The sequence below is a fragment of the Protopterus annectens genome, chromosome 2.part0 (genome assembly GCF_019279795.1).
Source record: "Protopterus annectens isolate FY-2018-M chromosome 2.part0, PAN1.0, whole genome shotgun sequence".
Taxonomy (NCBI): Eukaryota; Metazoa; Chordata; order Ceratodontiformes; family Protopteridae; genus Protopterus; species Protopterus annectens.
Window position 1 is genome coordinate 1,955,597,779 of NC_056728.1, and position 10,304 is coordinate 1,955,608,082.

Consider the following 10,304-nt stretch of genomic DNA (forward strand, 5'->3'; position numbering starts at 1 on the left):
TCTTGTGCAATTTTTCTTTTGAAGCTGGCCTTAGATGATTTTATGAGGGATCGTAGCTTCTTGCTGGTACTGATCAGAGTTTCCTTCCCTTTTTGGGGTCTTGCTCTATCACGTAGTAGCTTCATCCTTTTGTTGTACAGCTTATTTATGGCCGGGGTCCACCAGACAGGTCTTCTGCCCTTGGAGGAGTGAGTCTTGGTTTTATTTGGGATGGCATGATCCGTGCATTCCTGCAGGTGTCCATAGAATGCATTTGCAAAGGATTCTGCGGTTTGAGCTGTGTTTTCCACTGGCCCAGGGGCTTTGAAGGTTTCCACCTCAGTTTTGAGAAGTGTGAAGTTTGCTTTTGAGAAGTTCTTCACCGTGGTTACCTTGGCTGGGGGTGGGGACGGGATATGGATGTCCAGTGATATTAATTTGTGATCTGATCTTACCAGTGAGGAGTATACCTCTGGTGTGGAACATAGCATCCCTATGTTTGTGATAACCAGATCCAATATGTTATCCCCTCTTGTGGGGTTATTGACCAGTTGTTCCATAGCATTTGAGTTTATAAACTCTAGGAACCTTTGGACAAGGGTGTGTGGGCTTGAGTAGTTTACCCAGTCAATGTTTGGGTAGTTGATGTCACCCAATATGATGGTGTTTGGAGAGACTTTCATGTTCTCCAGTGTTTTCAGGAAGGCCGAGTGGGGTTCCTGAGTTTGGGAGGGTGGTCTCTAGCAGGCTATAAACTGAAAAGCAGTTTTTCCCACTGTTAGTTGCACGTGGATGGTTTCTGTTGCTTCGTGCAGTGCTACTAACCTGGAGGTGTGGGTATTTTTGATATATACGGATACTCCCCCCCCCCTTTGTGGTTCGGTCCGAGCTTTGTGGCCGAAAAGCATGGTATGAAGTATAACCTGGTAGTGCTGGGGTGCTCTCTGGAGCCTTGATCCAGGTCTCTGTTACCGCACAGACATCAATGTTCTCCATACTGAGGAGAGTCTCGAGTGCATGCATTTTGAGGTTTAGACTTCTGGCATTGAGTAGCATTACCCTTAGTTTCTTTTTCTCTGTATTTTCTATGGAGGTGGGTTTGTCTTTTGAGCCTTGCCTAAAAAAGGCACTATGGGGGTGGCAAGAGCCTTAGCCAGTATTCGAAAGCCCAGGGGTGACAGGTGCAAGCCGTCCCTAGCGAAGCAGCGTGGCTTGTCGAGCATGTCATCCCAGGCTGACAGACACTGGATCCCCTTTGAGTGACACCAATATTTTAACCAATTGTTAAAATTTGACATTTTTTCTTTATACTGTGGCATCATTCTTGGTGAGGGTAAGATGCTACTTAAGGTCAGGGTCATACCAACCTGGGCTACATGATCAGAGAGCTCCTCTATGTCTCTTTTCATCTAGTCCAGGGAGGTACGTCTCAGGTCATTCACACCTGCATGGACAATGACGGAGTCATATTTGTACTTGCTTTGGAGTGACCTGAGTGCGTGTGTTATGTGGCGGATCCTGGCACCTGACAGACAACTTACAGTGACCTTCTCCTTGTTCAGCCTGGTGAGTGGGACGTCAGTGTGTCTGACTATAGAGTCACCTATTACAAGTGTATTTGGTGTGTTGTTTAGCCTTATGGGCTGGGACTGTGTGGCACACTGACTTTGTGGACTATGTGATACATGGGTATTTTTGTGTGATGGCAGTTGTTTGGTGGTATGCTTTGAAGGTCTCTGTTGTTTAGGCAGGTTTTTATTTAGAGCATCCGAGTATGTTTTTGTGTGTTTATGTATTTGGTCTGTTTTTTCTATAGGTCTATGTGAGACTGGATTTGTGATGTGTGCATCCCATGTCCATATTTCTTTTTTCTACTTTTCAAAAAGCTCTAGATTTTGTTCTTTATATTTTTGCACTTTCTCAGTCACTTGTTTTTCCAAACAGCTCAAGGTTTCTTGGTCTGTATAATATTTTTCATGAATTTATTGTATTAATATACACAGATTTGCATTAGAAGCATTTCACAGCTATTTTTGTGCAAGTATTTATCTTTTCTCTAATTTCTCCCTTAATCTTTTTGAATATCTACTGTCTGGAAATTCTGGGCTAATTACATAATAGTAACAATATATATTTTTTTCTTATTCCCAATAGTCCATTCTATAGGTTCATAGGTTACTAATAGGCTAACTGCGCTTGTGGGCCATTTTAAGCCTAGCCAATTACCCCATGTGAGAATCAAACCCTGCACCCTATGTGTGTAAGGCAAACACCTTAACCATTATACCAACCTCCCACCCTTCATCCTTATGGCTCTTTTTTGGCCTGCCCCATTTTGTGATTTTTGTAGACTACTATTTCCTTCTACATGGGTGGCCTTCCTTTTCCTGAGACTGGCTGAACCCCATTGTAGGAATGTTTCCATGTCTTGAGACTTCTACACTGTCATTTTTTCCAGCCCTGGCACCAATGCCCCTACCAGGCTTGGACACTTTTTTTATCCTGGGACCTGTGCACCCAGCTGTCTTTTCTGTTTTTTAACCTACTTCTGTCCATGATATACACTATACAGGATACAGTCTATGTATCTGTGTCATCTTGGTGAGATTTTGTAAAAATAGGGTCCACCTCATGAAGTGCTCACCAAAACTTGAGAATAAATTCATTTCCAGCAATACTACTCTCCTTTGCTTGCTTATTTTATTATCTTTTCATTCGGACCACTCCCAGAAGTCTGTATGATGCTATGTAAACAGACAAGGCTTTGAGGCATTCAGCATAGGACATTGTGCTTATTCCTTGTTTTGGTTTTGTAAGGAACCTTTGTGGACATTTCATTTGCTGCATGTGTCTGGTCAGGTACATACCGAAGGGGGTATTATACTCTATGATGTGAATGATGAGGACCTGGTACAGTGGTATGATGACCTCTTTGGACCTAGAAGCCATGCCCTTGCTTATAAGTTGGGCAACATAGAAGGATTTTCTTTCTACTTTGGACACATGCTGGTTGAAAGCTAGTTTACTATCTACATGATTTCACAGATCCCTGACTTGTGAATCAACTTTTAAGGGTTATGACATATTTACCTGGGGTGGTAGACTTTCCAAAAGGTATTATAATGCATTTCTTGGTATTGGCTTGAGTTTTAAGCCTTGGCTTTGGCACCAAGTATCTGGCTGTATTAGACCTTCCTGAAGGGTCTTTTATCTTGGGAGGATTCAATGATTACTCCCAGTTTGCAGTCATCTGTGAAGTTAGTCAGCTAAAGGCCTTTGTCATTCACTTTGACATCTGAGAAGTAGATGCCAAACAGAAACTGGCCCACCACAGAAGCCTGAGGTACACCACTGGTGACCGGCCTCTTTGTGGAGAAAGCCACGCCAATTTTAACCTCCTGGATCCTCTCAGTGAGACAGCTAGCTATCCAGCATGTTATAAAGGGGTTTATAATTAGATTCATAATTTTTTTGACAATGTCCGAGATGGGTATTGTATCAAAAGCTTTATCCAGATCTAGGTAGTCATTAAGCACAGTTTTCCTCTCATCCATTGCCTAAGTGACCTTTTCAATAGTGACTTTTTCAAAGTAGTTCACCATTTTCAGTAAGCATGACCATTCTATAACAAATCCATAATGAGATGGATCCAGTGTCTAGATGCCCCCTAAGTCCTTCTTGATAATTTCCATGATAATTCTTTCCATGGCTTTGCAAATAAGATTAGTCAGACTAATAGGTCTGTAGCTTCCAGGATCTGTTGAAGGTCCTCCCTTATGAAGAGAGATGACCATTGAAGTCCTCCATTCATGTGGCACAAAGCATCTTTTAAGACTATAGTTAAATAATTACCTCAGAGGTCTTGATAAGTCATGTTGTAGACTATTCAGGAGGCATCCTGAGATGTTATTGGGGCCCACTGAGGCAATGGTTTTGGCTTTAGTGAGAGTAGCTAGTACTTGTTCCTTAGTTATAGCTTGAGGGGTTATGTGTGAGGGTATTTTTGAGGTAATGTTTGTGGGTAAGAGGGGAGGAAATGTTGGAACTGACTGTCCACTAACAGGTTTCTTATATCTCCAGGCTCAGTGAATGTGGCACCATCAACCACCAGTTCAGTACATAGCTGTTTGCTACCCTGGAAGTGTCTAACATAGCTGTAGCATGCCTGGGAGGCTGTCTTAACCTCAAAATTGGCTTTGCATGACCTAATTTGCCCTGTTAGTTGTCTATTTACTTTGATGAGAGAGTTTCCATCTTTATGGAAACGACCCTTTCTAATTTTTGATATATATTTTTTTCCTTTTGTTGTATATCCTCTCTAATTCAGTATGCCACTAGGGTGGTTTGTTTCCTGGGCTTACCTCTGGAAGGTACAGCAGCCTCTATGATGCCATTGACATGACTGTACAAAGTTTCTCAGAGCAATTCAACTGCTACTGTGTTATCTAGGTTAGGAAAGGCATTGCATTTTGGCAATTCATAACTTAATGAAAAGTAATTTGTCTTGGAGTCATTCTTAACTGTTACAGGTTTTAATGGAATTATGAAGTTGATTTTGGTTTTGAGAAGACAGCTTTATAGGCCTTACCAAGGAGGATAATATATTGGGAGGAGTGCACCATTCTCCCATCTTTGTAAGCTTGAGGTCCAGTATGTTGGAGCCTGCAGAGGGCATATTCACTACATGGACAAGGATGTTTGCATTTATAAAGTTCAAAAATGTCTGTGCCTGTAGATTTGAGGCCGTGTAGGATCCGCAGTCTATACAGGGGTAATTAAAGTCTCCAGTGAGTAGGATGTTAGGTTGGATGATAAATGTCTCTAGTAAGTCCAAGTATGCATTGTGAGCTTCTTGGAACATGGAGGGTGACCTATAGCTGTCTAGGATATGGCACAGAATTTTGTCTATGGTGATCTGCATATTGAGGAACTCCAGTGTGTCATCCTGTTTTTCCTAGAGGTATGCTTGTTATTGATGTAAAATGAAACACCTCCACCTTTAGTTCTTTTCTGAGCAGCTATTTGTCTAAAAGTGTGGAAGGCACTGAAACCTTGCACAGCTGGGGTACTCCCTGCTGCTGTAAATCATGTCTCAGTATCTGCACAGATGTCCATATTCTAGAGTGTGAGGAGGGCTCGGAGGAAGTGCAGTTTTTTTTATGTAGGCTCCTTGCATTGAGCAGTAATACAATGAGGTTCAGTTAAGATGATTTTACTGTGTTAGTGGGTTTGTCAATTTGGCATTGCCTAAAAAAGGCAATAAAGGGGAGGATAAAGTTTTAGCCAGTATTCAAAAGCCTAGAGGGGTGATGTGCTTACCATACTTGTCAAAGCAACATGGTGTATTAACCATGCCCTCCCAAAGTGACAAATATTGGATCCCTTTAGAATGACTCTAGAAAGACAGCCAGTTCATAGGTTCATAGGTGATTACTAAGCTAATGACACAACAGCCTTTACTAGCCTAGCTGATAATACCCAGGATATGACAATATTACATCTTAATTCTTATTTGCAGTGGTGATGGACAGGTTGACAGACGAGATCAGACAGGAGTCCCCGTGGACTATGATGTTTGCAGATGACATTGTGATCTGTAGTGAGAGTATGGTACAGGTGGAGGAGACCCTGGAGAGGTGGAGATATGCTCTAGAGAGAAGAGGAATGAAAGTCAGCAGGACTAAGACAGAATATATGTGTGTGAATGAGAGGGAGGATAGAGGAATGGTGAGGATGCAGGGAATAGAGGAGGTGAAGCTGGATGAGTTTAAATACTTGGAATCAACAGTTCAGAGTAATGGTGAGTGTGGAAGAGAGGTGAAGAAGAGAGCACAGGCCAGATGGAGTGAGTGGAGAAAAGTGTCAGGAGTGATTTGTGACAGACGAGTACCATTAACAGTGAAAGGGAAGGTTTACAAGAAGGGAGTGAGACCAGCTATGTTATATAGTTTGGAGACAGTGGCATTGACAAAAAGGCAGGAGTCAGAGCTGGATGTGGCAGAGTTAAAGATGTTAAGATTTTCACTGGGTGTGACGAGGGTGGATAGGATAAGGAATAAGTATATTAGAGGGTCAGCCCAGGTTGGAAGGTTTGGATACAAAGCCATAGAGGCAAGATTACATTGGTTTGGACATGTGCTGAGGAGGGATGCAGAGTATATTGAGAAAAAGATGCTAAGGATGAAGCTGCCAGGTAACAGGAAAAGAGGAAGGCCTAAGATAAGATTTATGGATGTAGTGAGAGAGAACATGCTGGTGGTTGGTGTGACAGAGCAAGATGCAGAGGACAGGAAGAAATGGAAACAGATGATCCGCTGTGGCGACCCCTAATGGGAGCAGCTGAAAGAAGAAGAAGACATCTTAATTCCTCAAATATGAGATGGAGTAGTATTAGGGTCGTGGGTCTTGGGTATCATTTTACAGACTACCTCTATCCATAAGGTACATGGGCAGCACCCCGGGAGCAAATTTATTATTCCCCATCGATTTATCTAAATTCTTTTTAAAGAGAGTGAGAGACAGGCATGTTTTACAAAGATGAAAAGTTTATTTGATATATGAGGTAGCCTTTGGGATACAAATCTGTCTCTCCAACAAGTCCTGTTAGAGTCACACATAAGGGTCAGGTCCATGGAACATGTAACCCTTCTATATTTTTTATTGCGAATATGTAGCATTTTCATTAGGGCTGGATAAGAGAATGCCATTTGGTTATCTTTCACCTGGGAGGCTTATCTTTGCCTTTTAATTTGCTTTGACAGATTTTACAAGCTCTCTAATTTGTTTGTTTAGACTGAGTGTCTTTTTGCATTGCTTTATCTGTTCCTTCTTTGCATTGGAGATGATTTTTTTCCTTTTGTTGAATAGCCTACTTATGCTAGGGGGTCCACCAGGGAAGTTTATTTTTCCCAGTAATCATAAGTTTGATGCAGACAGGTACTGTCTGCTTTATGCAACTATGATTATGGTTGTACAGTGCTTTTGTGTACAGCACAGAGTAGGCTTCAGTGTCATCTGAATTCTGAGGGGTTTGGATGTTTAATAAGCTGTCACTTAATTTGAGGTAATTGGCCTTAGCAAAGTTCTTAACATGTTTGCAGTTTGATGGTGGGTCTAGTTTAGTTTTAATGCTAAAGGAAATCATTTTCTGGTCAGATCTCACCAAAGAGGACTTAATGCATGGGATAGAGCAGCATAACCCCATGTTGTTGTGTATCAGGTCTGGGATATTTGTACCTCTGGTTGGGGAGCTAACCGGTTGCTCCATTGAGTTGACAAAGTCCAAATAGTGCTTAGCAGCAAGTGAATGATGGATTTTATAAGTCTCCCAGCATATGCTGGGGGTAGCTGAAGTCACCTATAAGTATGGTGTTAGGCTGAATGTTAAGAGATTCCAGTAGGTTTAGTTAGGAGATGTGTTTTTTCCAGACTCATGTTAGGGAATCTATAGGTAGCAAGGATATAATATGGGTTGCACCTGTGGTTGGATAGGCATAGAACAGCTGAAGCAAATCATGTTTTTGGTCCAGTCTAACAGTGCACTTGTCCTTTATGAACACTGACATACTTCCTCCCTTTGTTTTATCTTGAGCAGAGGGGGACTGAAATGTATGAAAGGCATTGTAACCTTTGATAGTCAGGTTGCTTTATATGGGTCTGAACCATGTTTCTATGACAGCACTTATGTCTGCATTGCCCAGGGTGAGAAGTACTTCCAGGGAGTGCATTTTGTTTATTTAAACTCCTAGCACTGAGCAGTAATACCTTTAGGTATTTGTGAGTGATTGTTTTATGTCGGAGGGTTTAACAGCTTGGCATGGCCTACAAATAGGCCCTATGGCACTATGGGGATAGATGAAATGTTGCCAGTATCTGAAAGTCAAGTCATGACAACTACACACCATTTTTGGCAAAGCATCATGGTTTGTCGACTATGTCTTCCAAGACTGACAGATATTGGTTGTGACACCAGAATCTAAGCCAATTGTTAAAGTCAATCATATTTTGCTGCTACTGTGGTATCATCATTGGTGAAGGCAGGATGCTACCAAAGACAAGACCTATACCCACCTGGGACACATATTCAGAGACCTCCATCATTTTTCTCTTCATATAATCCAGTGAGGTACATCTTAGATCTGTTATGTTCACATGGACTACGAGCATGTCATACTGGTATTTGTGATTTAAAGATCTAAGTGTGTACATGATCTGCTGGATTCTGGCTCCAGACAGACAGCTCACTGTGATCTTCACCTTGTTTAGTCTGATAAGAGGGACATCAATATGTCTTATAATGGAATTCCCAATAAATAGCATGTTTGGCTGTGTGGTATGTTGCCTTTTGGGCTTGGAAGAGAGCCTACTATGATTTTCAGAGTTATGTGTTGTGTGAGATGCTGCCTTTTTTGACTGTGTGTGGGGTCACAGAGATGTTTTTAGAAGGTCTTGGAGGTTTGGATAGATTGCACCTGAGTACCTCTGCATATGTGGGTTTATGTGTTTTTTCCTTAGTGTTGGGAGTGAGTGTTTTTGGTGTGATGCTGACAACTTGGTTTGCATTTTTTCTGTGTGTAAGTGAGAGATGTGCCTCCAATGACATTGTATATCTACATCTCTGTATTTGTCTCTTCTAAAATTAAATGGTAGTCAGTGAACATGAGGCAGTTACTATACTGTCTCATGATACACATATCAACCAGGCCAGAACCAGACCTGACAGGGAAATGCCTACCCATTATACCAGATCCTTAGTAGCCAGGAAGGAGTAAGCAAAATCACTTAAAGGTCTAAAAGCATTTAGTAGTATACTATAGGATGAACTGCAGTGATGCTGCTCTCTGCATAAACTAACTGCTCTTTAATCAGTTGTGAGCAGTGAGATACTGTGGAGACCATTTCTTATAGAGGATTTTAAACTAAAAGGTTTTTATATGTACAAGGCACAGGTAACATTGTTTGCATAATGCACAACAACATGATGTTTGTGCAGTATGCAAACAGGTAACACTGTTTGCATAATGCACAAACATGAGGCTTTTATACCAGCAGGATAAAAGGCTTGTAAACAGTTGGGCTCTCAAGCCAATCAGATAAATACACAATAAGCCTTCCATCAGCAGTTTCCATCTCAGATGGGTGCAAAATAAAACCCTCTTAATGTAAAACAAACTTGTATGAGTTCAAGTGCAGCAACAAATGTTTAGATGCAATCCATTGTCTTGTAGTCACAGGTGACCAAGTCAGGCACAGGAAAGCTCTGAATAAATGAGCACAGTCTCACAAGAATGTAAAGCTTTTGACCTTAGGAAAACTGTCACAATAATTTTTAATCTCCTATAAGGCACATCATCAATAAAATCCAACTACGACCCTCACTTTAGTTTTAGCCATGCCAAAGTAGACTTCCAATAAATGGCTGTGGGCCATTTTCATAACCACATGCCTAAAATGTTTGTATACTAGCAAATACAATGTTATCTTCTTTCTCTCCTTCCTTTGCTACTTTATACACAATGTCATTGTGCATCTCAAATTATGGATAAGGTAGAGAAAGGCCAATGACCGAATCTTCTTTCAACACCCTGAATCTGTTCCCCTTAACATGAGTCAGTATATTGTTTTTCTACTGGGCCTTTCAGAAACTTAATCAACCTATTTGGAGACTGAATAGACTGTGATTTTCCTTTGTCTCTCAGAAGGTAGAGATAGATACCTGCATCCTCATCTACTTAGGGTAATACGATAATCTGTATGTCTTACTCATTTCCAAGGAAATGTATCATATTGCAGTGCTCTTTTTTTCTGATGTTCTCTTGAGCTGACCCTCCCCCTAATGTTTTCTATCTTCATTTACCCTATCCTGTTGAATTAACACAAAACACTGTTCCCGGGATCTTGACTCATCCATGCATCCTCACATCTTTCTATCTTTGGTGAGTATTTTAATAACAGAGGGGCAAGGGTTCTTCCCTTTTCTAAATATATTTGTCCATATTTTTGCCTTCTCAGAGTTTTCCACTGTCCCTAGGCTGGTTAGTCTACATGCATTCTGCAAGTCATTGAACTGCTTTGGTTTTGTTTTCTGTAACTGGGACTGCACTGGAGTTCTTAATCAATCATCACTACTATTTCCAATGGTCCTAAAAACTTTGAAGCCCTTGCAAATAATTTCATCATGGGTAAAATAGAAATTCATGGCTACTAACTGCAGAACTTATGTCTGTAGAGAGCCTTGGATACAAAGGAGCTCAATGGACTTTTCTGGACTGGTTTTCTTTCTATAGATATTTGGTTCTTGCAATAAAATAGTTTTGTTACCAGAG